This window comes from Benincasa hispida, chromosome 5, assembly GCF_027475165.1.
Source record: "Benincasa hispida cultivar pf3 chromosome 5, pf3_genome.v1.1, whole genome shotgun sequence".
NCBI lineage: Eukaryota > Viridiplantae > Streptophyta > Magnoliopsida > Cucurbitales > Cucurbitaceae > Benincasa > Benincasa hispida.
In genome coordinates, this window is record NC_143482.1 from 37,968,585 (window position 1) to 37,987,275 (window position 18,691).

The 18,691-nt window shown below is 30.0% G+C and overlaps 1 pseudogene; it reads right to left on the reverse strand.

The window, feature by feature from the left end:
• Window positions 1-13,841: 13,841 nt before the first annotated feature.
• LOC150036107 (uncharacterized) lies at window positions 13,842-14,891 on the reverse strand (annotated as a pseudogene).
• Between the last annotated feature and the right edge of the window lie 3,800 nt (window positions 14,892-18,691).

Sequence of the window (18,691 nt, forward strand, 5' to 3'; positions counted from 1 at the left end):
GCACTTTTTATTGGGTTTTTTTTTCCCTAAATTATAAAAAATGCCCTTAAATTTTTCACAGAAATAAATATGTACTTATGAAAGTTCCAAAATATTTTTATCATGAAATTCGAGAAATTATTTTAAATTACAAATTACTTTGTTTAAAACGAAAAGGATTTAGAATGAATGTATTTAAGATTTTATGTTTTGATGGTAACTGAAAAAAAAGAAAGTTACTAATTTATTAATATAAACTTTTAACTATAATGTGTTAATAATAAATTAGAATCGAATAGATTTACATCTTTATTTTAAGTGTAAGTTGAATTCTTAGCCAAATTTCGAAAACAAAAACAATTTTTTGAAAGTTGGTTACTAAAACCAGACTTAAATAATTTATTTTCAAATCCTGTAAAATCTGAACATTTTAGTCCGAATTTTTTTAGTAAAATAGGGTTTGAAATCACTTCAAATTTTAAAATCTTTCTATTTTTTGTGGTTCCCAACAATGGAATTCAATTGAAATTCATTATCAACTAAAATTTCTCAAAATCATGAAGTTCCAAATATATCATTAAATCTTTTAAAAAAAATTAAAACTATCTATACCTAATTCTAGATGAAATCATTAGAGCCTTTGATAAGAGATTTTGCAGGATGAAAATTGATACAAGTATGTAAAATCTATGTTTACGGTTTCCAAATTTTAGATGAGGATTTTTTTTTTTTCTTCCAAAACTATATATAATTTCATTTTAGATATAGTTAATTAATTTTAATTTAAAAAGATTTTCATTAATATAAATATTTATTTTAAACCATTTGTTTAACTTATTTTTACAATAAAAATTTATTAAATAAATATAATTACTTTAAAAAATTATGAGGTAACGGTTCGGGTTCAGTTGGTGACAAAACCGAATTTTAAAAGAAAATTATGAGAAACCGAACCGCATCAATTTGAAATTCACTTTTTTATAATATATATACTTCTTTTTTTTAACTTTTAGCTTTCTTTCTTTTTTTGTCCATTTTTGTTTCAGCATTTTTTCTCCAAAAATTCTTAATTATTAAATTCTTATTAAACAATGCACCTCATGAAAAAAAAAAAAAAAAAAAAAAAAAAAAAAAAAACATCCCAGGAAACAAATGCTCAAATATAAGCATTTACATAGTTAGAAACTAAGGGCATGTTGGATAACGTTTCTGTTTCTTGTTTCTTGTATCTATTTCTCATTTTTCAAGAAGTTCCAAAATTTGAGAAACGTTCCTAAAAATGGGGCCAAAATTGCCGGTTTCGTTTCTATTTTATTTCAAATTGTTCTTAAAATATATCATAAAAGGAACTTTACTTATTGGTGTGAAACTATGTTCAATTCACTTTTCAATTCCATAAACTTTACTTATTGGTGGAAACTATGTTCAATTCACTTTGCAATTCCATAGTCTTGGAATCAAATTTTATAGGGGACTTTTTTTTGTTTTATTTTTCTTTCTTTCTATATTTTCTTTTTCTCTATATTTTTTATATTTCTTTTATTTATATTTACTTTCTTCTTTCTTTCTTTTATATTTCTTTTTTCTCTATTTTTTTTATATTTATTTTCTTTTTTATATTTTCTTTGTCACTATCTTTTATATTTCTTTTATAATTATTTATTTCTTTTATTTATATTTATTTTCTAGAGTCTTTTTAAATATAAAAAAATATATTTAAAAATAATTATAGCAAAAAAAATTCAAAAACGCAGTGTAAATATTTTTGAAATTTTTCTATTTATAAGAATTTTCTTTATTTTCTGTATTATTTTTTAATATCTATATTTTAATCTAATTTTGAATTTTGAATTTTGAAATATTTAGATTTATATATTATTTTGATTTTCAAATTTCAAAATTTCACTAGGGTTATTTTCAAATATAGGAAAATGAACCAAAATATATATAAATATAGCAAATTTAATTTTGAATTTTTGAATTTTCAAATATTTAGATTTATATATTATTTTTATTTTCAAATTTCAAATTTTCACTAAGGTTGTTTTCAAATATAGGAAAATGAATCAAGATATTTACAAATATAGCAAATTTAATTTTGAATTTTGAATTTTCAAATATTTTGATTTATATCTTATTTTGATTTTCAAATTTCAAATTTTCAATAGGATTGTTTACAAATATAGGAAAATAAACCAAAATATTTATAAATATAACAAAATTTCACTATCTAACAGTCTATCGTAAATAGACTGTGATATTTTGCTATTATTTATAAATATTTTCAATAGTTTTGTCATTTAAAATAATATTCTTTTTCAATATGTATATATAAATATTTTTTTAATTTTGAATTTTAAATTTTGCTAAAACGCATTTTATATAGGTTTAAAATTCATATATTTTTTTAATTTTTCTGACATACAAAACCAATTATAATTTTATAATAATATAAATTTTGTTTACTAAGATAGTTATTTAGGTTCCTTTTAATATTTTTACAACCACGACATTTACATAATAATATATTTGAGTTAGATTTGAGACTACATCATTTAAAATTTAAAACAAATGACTTGAGTGAGAAATAATATTGTAAATCAAATTTTAGCAACATATGAATGATAGAAACAATTGTATTATCGATATTAATTTTACTTTGAAACTTATGTGTATTCGATAGTTTAAATTTTTTATAACTATTTTTATACTTTAATGCATGGTATGTATCTTTTTATTTTATATAATTAGATTATAGTTAAACTATAAAATATGGAACAAAAATGTAAGGGAAAAAATACAAGAAACGAGAAACAATAAATAGTTATCAAACAAGTTTTTGTTCTTGTTTCGTTTTTCCAAGAAACAGGAAACAAAAATAGTTATCAAACATATTTCTATTTCTTGTTTTCTCTTGTTCTCAAAAACGAGAAAACAAGAAACAAGAAACAGGGAACGAGAAACAGGAAACAGGAAACGGAAACGAAATCAAACGCGCCCTAAGAATTGGCAAATTTTTCTGTGAATATTAAAACGATAAAACCAAACTGTGAGAGAGGGATCGTTGTTTGTTTTGTGAAGGATTTTAGTCCCAATTCCAATTTTCACAAATTTATATTAAATTTGAAGAATAATTTTTTTAAAAAAATGTTTGGTTCAGTTTAAATTTGATTTTCAAAATTGAACAAAATCTAACCGAATAATTCAGTTTCAAAATTTCACTAAACTACACTGCACTACTATTTTTGGTTTTATAGAGTTTTTGGTTCGATTTTTCAAAGGAAAATTTTCCAAAATAGAAAAATAAGAACAACTATTTATACAAAATAACAAAATTTAATCTTCTTTGATAAAAGCTGATAGAAGTCTATAAGTATCTATTAGTGATTGAAACTGATAGAAGTTTATAAGTATCTATTCGTGATATAAACTTATATAGAAGTCTATCATTGATATTATAGTGATAGAAACTGGTACAAGTTTATCACTGATAGACGCTGATAGAAGTCTACTAGTGTCTATCATATATATATATATATATATATATATTGCTATTTCTATAAATAGTTTGACATTTTGGGCACTTTTGGAATTTTTTTGCTATAAGTGTAAATACTTTTAGGATTTTTCTATTTATAAAAATTTTTCTTGACATTTTTTCTATCTGTGAAAATTTCCCTTTTTCAAAACAATTCAATTTCTACAGTTTCAATGACCTTTAAGTTATTTACATAAATTATTAATTAGTTAGCTAACAATATCTTAAATATATTTAATTAATAAATTAGGCTTAATTAAATTTAGTTCGTACAAAAATTTATTTTTGAATAGTAATAATTTATTACCTATTATTTGTTATGATCAAACAATTATTTATTGAAATTAATTTTAATATGATCATTAATTATGAACATAAAATCATTATTATAATATATTAATTATTGATTGTAATTAATTTATATTACTTCATTCAATATTAACCTATCACATTTATGAAACTTAATATTAATATTCTTTATTAATTATGTTTGTTAACATATCATATTTTATCCCATTTTTTTCACTTTTTAGATAATATGTTGCTTATTAAAATATTTTTTTCTTATATTTTAAAAATATTATATTATACAATTAAAATTAAAATGATTAATGTTGGATTTAATTAATTATAAAAATGATTAAGTATAAATTAAAATTAATATGACATTCATTAAATGTATTAACTAGTTAATTTTAATTTTAATTTACTTAATTTTTAAATATTTATAATTAAAATAATTATTGATTTTTAATTAATTAATTAATTGTTATCAATATATTGAATGATATTTATTATTTAATTAATTAATTTATTAAAAATATATAAGATTGTCCCGCTTAATTTAATAAATTAAATAAAAACCTAATTTTTATTCATAAAATTCTGATAGTATTTCTCATGCACAACCAAACATTCATCTTTAATGGCCAAACATCTCATTGTTAGGCATCTTATTCTCATACATCCTTTATTCCAAAACATCTATAAAACCTTAAACTAACCGACCACTTAATGGTTTGTTTCAATAAAAGCATGAATTTCTAAAAGTATAAAAAACACTTTTGTGGTTAGTATATGAACTTTAAAATTAAAATAAATGAATAAAAAGATTAAGTATACTGATCCGATTTTTTGAAATTTTCTTGAATTTAAAAATAACATATTTTAAAATAAATTACATAGATATCCTTATTTTTTTTTTCATATAGATGCTCTCTTTTTTTTTTCTCATATTTATTCCGTTCTTACACCAATTCTTCAAGCAACCAAAATTTAAAAATCTCACAAAATTCTAAAATCAAAACATCCCCTTAAAACATACCAAAACGATAAATAGTCATATAAAAAATGTATTTGGCTATTAACATATACTCAACTACTAATGTATAACCTTGTTAAAACATTTAAATTCTAAGATTCGTTTGTGTTTTCATTATTCTTTGTCTTCTTGTTACAGTCTAAATACTTTAACTGAAGTAGTTAGTTTTATTCAATTATTTTTTTTTAGATAAACAAATGTCAAACAATTGAAAAAAAATGGGAATGAGGGTATATATTGAAGAACAGAAGAGATGGGAGGGGGGGAGGGGGGATTTTTTAACTTTTTTTTTCTTTTAAGTTTATGGGTATTTTAAAACTTTTGAGGTATTTATGACACAATACAATAATGGTTTTCATCCAAAACGTATAGTAAAGATATTTTTAATTTTTTTAAAAAATTTAAAAGTATTTTTCAAACTTTTGAACTAACAAAATTTAAGGGTATTTGATATTTTGTGCAATTTAGCATTTTCTTTTTGCAAAAATCCTATTACCATATTGAGTTGGGACAGGAAGTAGACAAGAAACACACGATTGCGTAGTTTATATATATATATATATATATATAGAAAAAAATGAAATCAAGACAAAGCAACTTCATTTGCAAATGAAATAAAGGTTATTTAATACACAATTAAATTTGTTACACGTGATCTTAATGTTTGGATTTATGTCCTAAATCTCGTAGTCCGTAAATTGTAAACAAATTATTGAATAAATAAAGTATTATTCATTTTCAAATAAATTAAGTGTTATTTATTATTTGCATGACTCAAATCCAATAAACTAAGATCCAGTATGTGGTTTGTTGGTGTTGACAATCAACAGTCGGAAGCAATTTGGATATTAAGCACTCTAATTCTATTAGTTTTAGCAATCAAGCAAGCATGTTCATATTAAGGAAATAGGGTTTCTGAAGTATACATTTGATGAACTCTTCAAATTTTACAAAATCTGGCTTGATCTTTTCTCCAACAAATTGTAGACAACCATTTAATCTTTCTAACTATACTTTTGGCCCTTAGATTAGATTGTGGAATCCAAAATGAGAGTGAATTTAGAAAATTTTGGAGGATTTTTCTGGTTTTGGTAGCCAAAGGATGAAGAACCCTTTCTTCTTAAAAAAACACAACCTTTTTCCAAAACTCTCCAGCTGAGATTCTCTACCTCTTTTTATGAAGAACCACATGCAATTAAATTGCATTTCAATTTGACACCAAAACATGCACAATTGGGAGTGGAATTTTAGGTGTAAGAATAAGTGGAAACACTGGGATTTTCCCATTCACTTCCATTTTTCATTTCAATTGAATTTAATTAAAAAATTCAATTTAATTTGAAATCTAATTTCAAATTTAAAATGAAAATAATAATAATAATATATTAATTCAATAATTAATAAATAAATTAGTTTCAAAGAAAATTAATTCTATAATTAATTTTAGGATATTTGTAATAGATAATAGAATAAGAAAAAAAATCTAAAAATATATTACATCTTTAAAATATTTGCAAATAAATGAGTTGACTAGTCAATCCTTGATTTTTTTTTTTTTAATTTTCAACTTTTTTTAGTCTTTTTATTTTCTTTATTTTCTTCTATTTTTGCTTCTTCCCTCCTGCTTTTGCTTCTTCCATTTTTTTAATTTTATTTTATTCTTTCCTTCTTCCCTTTCTCTTATTTTAAATTTTTTCTTTCATTTATTTGAATTTTTTCTTCTTTTCTCTTTTTTGTTCACAAGAATTATGTGGCTGAGTTTCGTACCCAAGATTTGAAAGTATTCAATTCATAAGTGACTTAACACCAACAAGCCAGTCATCAAGTTTGATTATTATAACAAATAATAAATATAAATAGCAAATGAAAGTCTATCAGTGATAGCCTATAATATTTTATATCATTGATAGCTTAATTTTTTTTATTATATTTTCATAGTTAATAACCACTTATAGAAATCTATCATTGATAGCTAACTTAGTGAATTTAATTAATAAAGTTGAATCTCAAACTAAAATGTAAGTAGAATGCTTAGAAGTTATAACTAATAGTATGTTTATCAGTGATAGAAGCTATCATCGAAAAGAAAAAGGGATTTATAAATGTCTGGGAAGGACAAGAAATGGGCAAAAATGTGTTCAGTGGCTATGATTGATAGAAGCTACCACTGATATCATGTTACCAATAATATAAGCTAATACTAATAGCATGTTATCAATGATAGAAGCTACTCGATAGCACATTATCGGTGATAGAAGCTACCATTAATAGCACGTTATCGATAATAGAGAACTATCACTGATAGCATGATATCAGTGAGATCATTGATAGCATCTTATTAGTGATGTTATCAGTGAAAGAAGCTATCACTGATAACTACAATATGAGTGATATTAGTGATATTAGTGATATTAGTGATAGAACTTATGTGACATCTATATATTGAGTTTCTTTCAAAGGTGATAACCAGTTATAGAAGTGTATCATTGATAACCTTAAGTGTTAATATTTCATGGTTCATTATAATTGATTAAAATCTATCATTAATAGTGATTGGTAGTTTCTATCAGTGATAGCCATGATAAAAGATATTATTAGTGATAACTAAGTTGTTGGTTTTCTTTCAAAATTGATCACTATTTATAAATCTATCATTGATTGCCACTGATAGCGTTAAGTATTAATATTTCAAGGTTGATTCCAATTGATGAAAGTATATCAATGATAGCAACTGATAATTGATAATAAATTAAAAGCTAATATTTCAAGATTGTATTAATTTTTCTCAAATTGAAAGCTATCATTGATAGCAACTATCATCGTTAACAATTGACAAAAGCTATCACTGATAGCAGCTAACAGTGGCTATCACTGATAGTTGCTATAAGTGATGACTTTTAATTTGAGAAAACTGGGAAGAAGCGAGCAAAATGGTGACTAGGCATGGGTGTTTTATTCTTTTACTATTTTTTTAATCTATATATGCAATTTTATCCTTGCACTACATATTCTATTATTTTGGGCTTGAATTCTATTTATGCAACTAGTCCTTAATTTTAACTAAAATTGATTCTTTGTAATTAATTAAAGGGATGTTTTTAAATATAGATAAATGAACATCTATCATTGATAGTTCTAAAATTTTGCTATATTCTATAAATATTTTCAACAGTTTTATCATTTGAAATAATTTTCCTTAATTAAATAATTAAATTAATTTAATATCAAATATTAAATTAATATAACACCTATTTCAAACATGAATCCCTATTTATGTATTTAATATTTAAATCATATTTAGATATTTTTTTAATTCTCCACTTTTTTTTAATTCGTTAACTAAACGTTTAATTATATCACATATAATTAATAATTCCCTTAATTTGTATTTAAACGTTTCAAATTCTCTCATCACTTTATTCTAAGGTTTAGTTCGGCTTTGAGCTAGTAGGGGGACCTAATGGATCTACAGATCATGAGCTCCAATGATCCGAGATTAATTGGCTAAACTCTTTAAACCGAATTAATCAATATTTGTTAACTACCAGGTCTTTCACTAAAGCTCAGTAGCTGCACTTTCCTAACTATAGATATATTTCTGTCTATTCTAACTATAATCAGTAAGTCAATCTTTCAAAGGTTGTTCATAATAACGGATGGGTCAAAAGTTGTTTTACCCCTGAGATTACATCTTGCTCCTTATGTCCCATTGATTCTCTAATGAAAAATTGGTTTGTGATTAAATCATCAAATTGAGTCCCTCTCGGGCCAATGAAATGGTGGGATCCCTTGTTCAAGACCCAGAGTCAGCACTTAAGGGAAAAATCTCTCTACTATCCTTAAAAGCAGGTAGGAATGAATTTCGTCTTGCACCCTATGTCTCCAGCTATCTACCCGGTCTTACCCCTGAAATGGGGGGCTTATTAAGCCAGTGCTGTTGGGCCAACTCTTATCCATGCAAATCTAAGGATAATCCCGAATAAATAGGAGCTCATAGTTAGATCAGAATTAAGGTCAAGTTACCTAGGTCATTACTTTGAACTAGTTAGTCTTAAACAGTAAATAGCATTATAAAGTAATAGTGACTTATTTCTTGGTCTGGTCTTATACAAACACTTTGCATGGGACACCTCTACTCACATGTCTCCACATGAACGATTCAAGATCACATCGTGCAAATTAAATAATCAGGATCACATGAATAATTCAGGATCAACGCAAACAAATTAAATAAATTTTCCTCTCAACACTCGTGCAAATGGAGTGATTCCAAAGCCATTTAAACCCTAAATGTGTCTAGTTGCTGAGGTTGGGTTGTCGGAAGGAAATTCCAGAGGAACCAGGCTAGAGATTGAAGAATCCAGCTGAAGGTCAAGCTCTCGACTAGACTTGAGCCAGTCTTAATGATTTAAGGTTTATAACCAAACCACAAAGAGTTCTAGGTTGAAATTTTAAGGTAAGCTTGCTAAGACATTTTAGAGCAAGTTTGTAGAAGGAAATTTCTTGAGAAAAAGCTTGGAAAATTGGTTATTCAAATTGTGAGTTGAATATGGAAATCTTGAACAAGCAGGCAGCTGCTTGGGTTGAATAAGCAAGCAACATGAAGAGTTAGAAGGTGATGCTTAATGCATGCGCTAAGAGCTAAGTTGCATGCAAGGGATGCATTGGCCTGAGCATAAGGATGCGCTAAGAAGTGTTGGACCATGCAGCGCACGCTAAAGCCATAAGCATAAGAGTGCTGTGTGGGCGTTGAACTATGCGGCAGAGTGAACGGGGCTGTACAAGCAGGGGCACGAGGTGTTAGGCACAAAGGGGCGCTTGAGAGTGTTGGCGCACAATTTGGACAAACGCATGGGGCATGTGTTAATGTGCCACAAGTGAGCGCATAGGCTAAACGATTGGCGCAAGGGATAGCTAGGCGTTGGGTCATGCAATGGGTTGTATGGGTGTGAGTTGAAAGCTTATACGCATAAAAGGCAGGCCACGCGTTGGTGTGTGGCGGAAGGGAACACCTAAGCCATGTGATGGATGCATGGTATGTGTTGATGGTGTGTGTGACTACCACATAACAAGCTCAGCACCTAGAAGAGAAATCTAAGTGTTCAACACACAGTGAGCTTAACATTGAAAGGTAAGGCTGCACACTAAGACAAAGTAAGCTAGTTATGAAATGTTAGTCCCAAAAGGGAGGCCAATGCTAATAGATAGAATGAGGAGTACTTTAGGAGGATTGCCAAAGACAATGAGTGACTTTAAATGCTTTAAATGATTTACCAATGCTTTATGAGTTTTAGCAATTCATGTTTACTGAAAGTTATTCATGACAACTACAAATAGTTTCTAAAGTAACGCATCTCTCTTTAATGTTATGTTTATGCATTGACTTAAAATGCTTCTAAGTATGTTATGATATGTACTTCAATGATCATGAGTATGCGTTAGTGCTGTATGCCTTACGACAACTAAATCTTAGTAGAAATAATAATGTGCCATAGAAAGTATGAATAGCTCAGTACTGAAAGACTAAATGTGAAAGTACTGGAGCTCAACCCTAGAAATGAATAGCTCAGTATTGAAGGACTAAATGTGAAGGTGCTGGAGCTCAGTCCTAGATATGAGATCAGTATGAATAGCTCAGTACTGAAGGACTAAATGTGAAGGTACTAGAGCCAAGTTTTAGATATGAGTTTGATGATAGGATCCAATCTACGTGCATGTAAGTCAGGCAAGACTAGAAGAAAGGTGATGGACAAAGGTGACACACCTTATCCTAGGACTATGAGGTAAGGTGATGGACAAAGGAGACACACCTTAACCTGGTATAGTATGAGGAAAACTAGGTAGAAGGTAGTGGACAAAGGCGACACACCTTGATCTAGAGTAGTATGGAGAAATGGACAAGAGGGCTCCTTCTCTCATTTAAGTAGTAATGCAATTAAGTATGATAAAGAGTGAGCAAGAGGGCCACTCTTAACTGTGGAATAGTTCAGTGATAACTGGTAGAAATACAAGTTATTACACTCAAATAAGTAAAATGATGAGAGAATGCGATGGCAAAATAGGCAATATCATGTCCGAAAGCGCTAAATTGAAAGGAATTGCGATCGTGAGCGCTCATCTCATAAAAGCAGTTAATTTACCTATTTTGTGCAGGTACAATGCGATGGCGCATATGAAATTGCGATCCAAAGGCACAATGCGTCAGCGCGTTTGAAGTTGCGATCATAAGAAGTTTTTAAAAAAGGTGGCCGCATAAAGACCTCACATCAAGGCAACAACATAATAAATCATGGCGGGACATAAAGCTGATAACGATCGATTCTGAATTTAGTTGACAAGTCATTAAAAGCCACACTATAGCAAGTACATTGAACATTGAACTTTCGGTGACTTTTAAATAGCACAACATAATAGGAAAATTAATGCCGCCTATCTTTGCAATCATTGTAAGAAAAGATGCTTCACCTTGAAATCTATAAATACCGAAGGCCACCAAAGAGAAAGGGAGTTAGTTAGTTAGTCCATTCCTGCATATACTTATACATATACATAGAGGATGGAGAGAGCAAGGAAATGAGGCAAAGCCGAGAGAAATCGTTCCCAGACAGATCGAGAGACTGTCGGAAAGCAATACAAATGAGAGAGGGCCAACCCTTGCGAGAGCAAGAATTCACAACTAGAACAGAGTTGAAGTGATAAAGAACAGTGTAAAAGGCCACGGGAAGCAAGACATTGCTTACCAGGCTTGTTATCTCTCAAATCCATTTGTTGTTTTGTATTCAGTACTTTATTTGCAGAAAATGGAAACTTCATTTCAATCTATGTTCAATCTCCCCATACCATGCATGAGTAGCTAAATTTCTGAATGGGTTGAGAAGCACTTAGCTAGCATGACTTAAGATTTACAATTTTTGCGATCATCTTGTCTTATGTATGCATCCTTCACCTCTGGACGTACTTGAGAAAGTAGTCTAAAGATAGAATCTAGGCTTGAAAGAGTTAGATTAGATCGCATAAGTAAGAGTAAAAACTTAGACATAAGTTTTATCTGCTATTTACACATCGCATGTGCCTTAGAAATAGGATTGGTGGTATGCGGTCACCTTGTCTTATGTATGCGTCATTCAACATTTGGACATACTTGAGAGAGTATTTTAAAGATAGAATATAGGCTTGAGAAAGTCGGATTAGATCGCATAAGAAATAATAGAAACTAGAAATAAGTTCTATCGACATTTTAGCATATGCATCGCATGCGTCCTAGAAATAGGAATTGTGGCATTCTGCATTGAGAAATGTAGTATTGATATTTGTGCGTAGCATGATCGCATAACTTGTGCATGATCTTAGGAAATGTTAGCTAAACCCCTTCTCAACCCCTTCATCGCATACTTATCGTAACTCTACACTTTCATCACTCCGGGTTCAACTCCGTCGCATAGGAAAAATCTAAATTAAAACACTATCCACTTCATTATTTTTACCACCGCAATAGAATCAAAGAGTGTCGCATATCTACTTAGTAGTCCCTGTGTTCGACCCTAGACTTACCAGGAAACCTAAGAAGGCTTATACTTGGGCCTTGTTAGGAAAACTTACATGATCACTGCATAACACACATCATCGCAAACTCACACCATAACACATCAAAATTCTACGCATCAAGTTTTTGGCGCCGTTGCCGGGGACTACGGTATACACTAGAAGAAATTTGACCTTTAATGTCGGTTGGCAACCGACATTAAAGGTAGTGTTATTAAAGGCCTTTAATGTCGGTTGCCTTTAATGTCGGTTTTAAATCGACATTAAAGGCCTTAAGTAACACCAATATTGCAGCCTTCAATGTTGGTTGCAACCAACATTAAAGACCTTCAATGTCTGTTGCAACTGACATTGAAAGTCTCAACATTGAAAGTCTTGCAACCAACTTTAAAGGTCTTTAATGTGATTAAAGGTCTTTAATGTCGGTTCCAACCGACATTAAAGCCTGTTTTCTTTAATTCTTAACCGACATTAAAGCCTGTTTTTTTTAATTCTTAACCGACATTAAAGCCCGAATCTATCCGTTTTTTTTAAAATTCTGTTGCCGAATCCATTTTTTTGGTCAAATAAGTTAAAAATGACATTATATATCTCGTGTTGAGTCAGGAAATGTCCGTCATTGTTTTATATTAAATAGTATAAAAAAAATTGCATGGCGAGCCCATCAATATTTGTCTTCTACCTATGAATTTATCCACAAACAAGAATCAATATTTCCAATCCATTACATATACTCATCAATATTTGTCTTCCACCTATGAATTTATCCACAAAAAAGAATCATAATACCAAAACCAGACTTTCATAGAATACTTACACCAAAGCCATCATTTCTCTCATTCACAAATATCAAGTAGTACTAATTCCATGAATAAACAAGAATCACAATACCAGAATCACAATACTATGAATACAGCTTCCAATAATAAACAGATCATGTCTTCCACCTATGAATTTATCCATAAACAAGAATCACAATACCAGAACCAGACTTTCATAGAATACTTACACCAAGCCATCATTTCACCAAGCCATCTCATTGACAAATATCTAGTACTAATTCCATGAATAAACCAGAATCACAATACCATAAATGCACCTTTCAATGATAAACAGATCATGTCTTCCACCTATGAATTTATCCACAAACAAGAATCACAATACCAGAACCAGACTTTCATAGAATACTTACACCAAGCCATCATTTCTCTCATTCACAAATATCTAGTACTAATTCCATGAATAAACCAGAATCACAATACCATAAATACAGATGATAAACAGATCATTCTTCCACCTATGAACATTCCACAAACAAAATCACAAGACCATTTACACCAAAGCCATCATTTCTCTCATTCACAAATATCAAGTAGTACTAATTTATCCACAAATTCATTCTAAGCTAGCATTTACATTCTATTGAGACAAAAAAAAAAAAAAAAAACAAGAATTACATCCTTACACAAATCGGTCAACAAAACTTGCCCATTGGGTCCGAACTACGTCGATCTCTCCTTGTGTATATGCATCTTTTGTATTGAACTACAAAAAGGAAAAAAAAAAGATAAATTCAACATAAGTTTACGTCCATTTATTAAATTAAAGCTAGCACTATATAAAAAATAAATAATTTACGTACGAGGCTAGTAATGGGAGTAGTAGGATTATGCACTATTTCGTGTATTTACTTTTGCACATAGTACCCACATCCTACAAAATCTAATTGATGAGGGCACTGCAGATAAAGTTGAAAACAATTGTTAAATTGTTATAAAGAAGTCGAATGAACATAAAATTTTAAAAAATGAATACAAATTTACCTTTACAGGTTTCCATTTTGGAGAAGACCGATAGTGTTAGAGATCGTGCTTGGCTTGCCATGTTTTCAATCCACTATAGTATAAAAACATTAGTTAAACATAAATACTTCAATTAAGAGCTAAGAAAGTTCAATTACACTCACATATTTATAACTCCATGAAAATCCTCTTGAACCTTGCTTCGAAGAGAATTCAAAACATAAACACAATTTTCTTGTAGATTGATTATAATCAATATCCAATGATAACTACATGTATAATGCGAATTAGCCATAACATAAACACAATTTACTTACCCTGTGTTATATGGAATGAGGACTATTTGGTCTAAATTAGCCAATTCTAGTTGATTGGCTAAATTTCTGGATCAGATATCTTGAGACTTCACGTGTGGCGATATTCTTGCTTGATCAATTATAAAAAACTTCTTCGTAATATCACGACCACATTCATCCCAAAGATACCTAAACAAAGTAAAATTTATTATTTATCAACATGAAACAAAGTATACATGAGTGAATCTAGATGAGTAATATGTAATGTATGTCAAAATACACATGTAGCCTATTTCAACTATATTACAATATTGGAGCAGATCATCACGGACTAAATAAATAAATTTGTCTCTTCCAAATATATGCTCGTCCAAAGAGATACAGATCATGTCTACATCGTTCGTGTTATGCATGGCATGCCCGTTCAATAATTTGATAGTACCATTAGCGTTAGCATATTTGGAGGACTGGCTGAAGCTCTTAATTGGTGAATGATCCTACCATAACCAAAGTTACAAAAATTCAAAGTAGGAAAAATAATAAACCAAACTCATAAACTGAAAAGGAAACATACTTTTTTCTCGTCACCCATAACTACAAGTTCACGAGGCCATTTTACGAAGTTACCCATTGCTTGCTTTAAGAACTCTATTTTACCCTTCATAGGAATTGGTATAGGCAAATATTCTCCAATAAAAATGTCAATCAAAACTTTAACAGTTAAGCATGACACATCATCATCAAATGCTGTGGCTACTGCAACAATATTATCTACAGTTCCTATAGCCAAGTGGCATGGTGTCCCCTTAACAAATTTAAAAGAACTTATGTCATGCATGGTTAAGCACGTACAATTTGATTAAAATTTAAAAGTCACAATAAATAAATTACCTCCAAATCTTCTTTAGACATATCTCAGTATCTTATTCTTTAGACATGTTCTCAGTATCTTCTTCAGATGCACTTAGTGCAACATTTCCAGCAGATGATTTGGATTGATGAGATTGTTTGTTGTGAGTTCTTTCTCTTGACATTTTACCATGTCGAACAATTTTTTGACTAGAGCCTCCTTCAGTTTCTTGGCTCATAGAGGACTTTGGTTTTACTTAGTATTTAAATACATATAACCATAGTAAATGACATACCATGTTTAATACATTATTTATCAACCCATCGACTCTTACAGTCATGTCTAATGTATGTGGATGTTGTATCATCAATCTCAGTAAGTGTATCAACATTGGGCATTCTTTGCATACCTCCATAACCACACTCTTGTAGCATATCTCTTATTTCATCTTCATAAAAATCATCCTCAATTGTTCGTTGTGGAGATGTTAAAACAATTGACCAACTCGAATTTGCGGGGTCTTTTACATAGAACACTTGTTTTGCTTGAGAGGCTAAAATAAATGGGTCTGATTTATGTCCAATACGATTGAAGTCCACAATAGTAAACCCAAACTCGTCTGTTTTGACTCTAGTTCTATTTGAATAAAATAAATGACAATCCATGATAGTCAAGCTCATATTTCTTGTATTACTCCATAAAAGGTCATATCTTACATGATGGGCTTTTTATCCTTAGCACTAGAGACTTGCATTGTGGTAGCCGTTATACTAATTCCATTATTTTGAACCCTCCTAACATCATCGCGATTCTTTGTGTGATATTAGTAACCATTGACCATATAACCATAATATTTTGCCACAGTTGGACAAGGTCCATTAGCTATCCATCTCAAAGAAGGCGATATGGAATTTTTGGGTACTTCGAGAGCTAGTGCAACCTAAGATATATTTCATAATATTTTAGTAGTTAACATTTAATTACACATTAAATAGCAGGTCTCTAGAGATTACCCGTGTGGACAACCACCGACTGAATGTACGATTATGCTCTTCTTGAAGCTACTTTCTACTTTTATTTTTACCAGAATTGAGCTTAGACAAAATATCCATATGTTGCCTATTATAAATGACAAAGTTAGTAGATTATTGAATAATCAAGTAACCTAAAACAAGAATAAGATGAAGATCTACATACTCGACGTAAGGAAGCACATCATTTACATTTTGAAGGACATAAAGATGAGCTTGATCCAACTCATCCTTATTCGATCTAATAAAAGAAGCAGTTGACAATGCTCTATCAATGTTTGAATTCGCTTTCTTTGTTGATGAGTTTAGCCCAATAGAATTAACACCAGATATGAATCAGAACAAAACTCTATAGTTTCTTCAACAATATAATTTTCTCCAACACATCCTTCTGGTCGATTTCTATTTCGTACATAAGTTTTCAACACTTTCATGTATCGTTCAAAAGGATACATCCACCTCAAATAAACAGGTCCACAAAACTCAACTTCTCTTACGAGATGCACTACAAGGTGTACCATTATTGTGAAGAATGATGGAGGAAAATACTTCTCTAAGAGGCATAGAGTGACAACGATATCCTCTTGCATACCCTTTAACTGAGATGAATCGATCGCCTTGCAACATATAGCATTAAAGAAGAAGCATAGGCGAGTAATTGCAAGTCTTACATGTTTGGGTAAAATATCACGAATGGCTACCGGTAATAATTGTTGCATAAGAACGTGATGGTCATGCGACTTAAGTCCGTAAAGTTTCAAATCTGTGAGCGACACTAAACTTTGAATGTTCGATGAATAGCCTTCAGGTACTTTAATTTCTGATAGTACCTTACAAAAGCTCAATTTCTCAGCTCGTGTTAATGTATAACATGCGGGAGGTAAAAAGACTTTTTTCTCTCCTACTTGAGGGGCTAACTCTGATCTAATGTTCAATTCCACCAAATCTAATCGAGTCTTTATTCCATCTTTTGTTTTACCAGGAATATCAAGCAATGTGCCAATAAGATTTGCACATACATTCTTTTCAATGTGCATCACGTCTAAACAATGTCGCACGTCAAGATACTTCCAATATTCTAACTCGAAAAGAATAGATTTTTTCTTCCAATAAGTTGAAGTGTTATCTCCACTGTTCTTTTCTTTGATACTTTTCTTACCAAATGAATATTGATACTTACTTGTTTCTGCAAGAATTTCTTCCCCACTCAATGGTTCTGGACCAAATTCTAATTCTTGTGTGCCATTAAAAGCTTTCTTTTGTTTCCTATATGGATGATGGCGGGGTAGAAACTTGCGATGCCCGAGATATGCCATCCTCTTCCCTTTTGGTAAATAAGTGGATGAAGTATTCTCTCCACAAATTGGACATGCATGATATCCTTTAACCGTACAACCACACAAGTTACCATACGCAAGGAAAATCATTAATGGTCCATAATAAAATGGCTTTAAGCATGAAACGTTGTTCTTCATATGCATCGTAACATTCTACCCCATCTTTCCAAAGTTTTTTCAAGTCATCTACTAACAGGAGCTAAATAAACATCTATGTCATTTCCCGGTTGTTTAGGACCAGATATTAGTGCAGTCAACATAAAAAATTTTCGCTTCATGCACAACCATGGAGGTAGATTGTACGTCACTAACATCACTGGCCAACAACTATATCTACTACTCAGATCTCCATGTGGATTTACCCCATCTGTCGAAAGAGCAAGACGAAGATTTCTAGGTTCTGACCCAAACTCTGGCCACAAATTGTCTATTTTTTTCCACGATAGGGCATCTTTGGGATGTTTTAATAAACCATCTGTTTCTTTTTTTTTTTTTAGCATGCCATGTCAATAAACTTGCTGTCTCTTTACTTCGAAACATTCTTTCAAATCTTGGAATTGGGGGGAAATACCACATGACTTTTGCTGGGATATTCTTAGCCTTTTCGTTTAAATTTTTTTGAAGCTTCCATCTTGACGTACCACAAATGGGGCATACATTTGCATTAGAGAGTTCTTTTCTAAACAAGCAACAATCATTTCTACATGCATGAATCTTCTCGTACTTCATTCCAAGAGTACCCAACATCTTTTTTGCTTCATAAGTAGAAGTTGGAATTTCATTAGGACTAGGTAATATGTCATGAATTAATTCCAACAACTCAGTGAAACTCTTATCGCTCCATCCAAATTTAGCTTTTAAATTATATAACTTTACCAATGTAGATATTTTGGAAAAAGTTTTACAATTTGGGTACAATGGTTTCTTCGCATCATCTAATAATTCTTCAAAATTATCGGATTTTCCACTAAAATAGTTATTGTATGCAGCCTCAA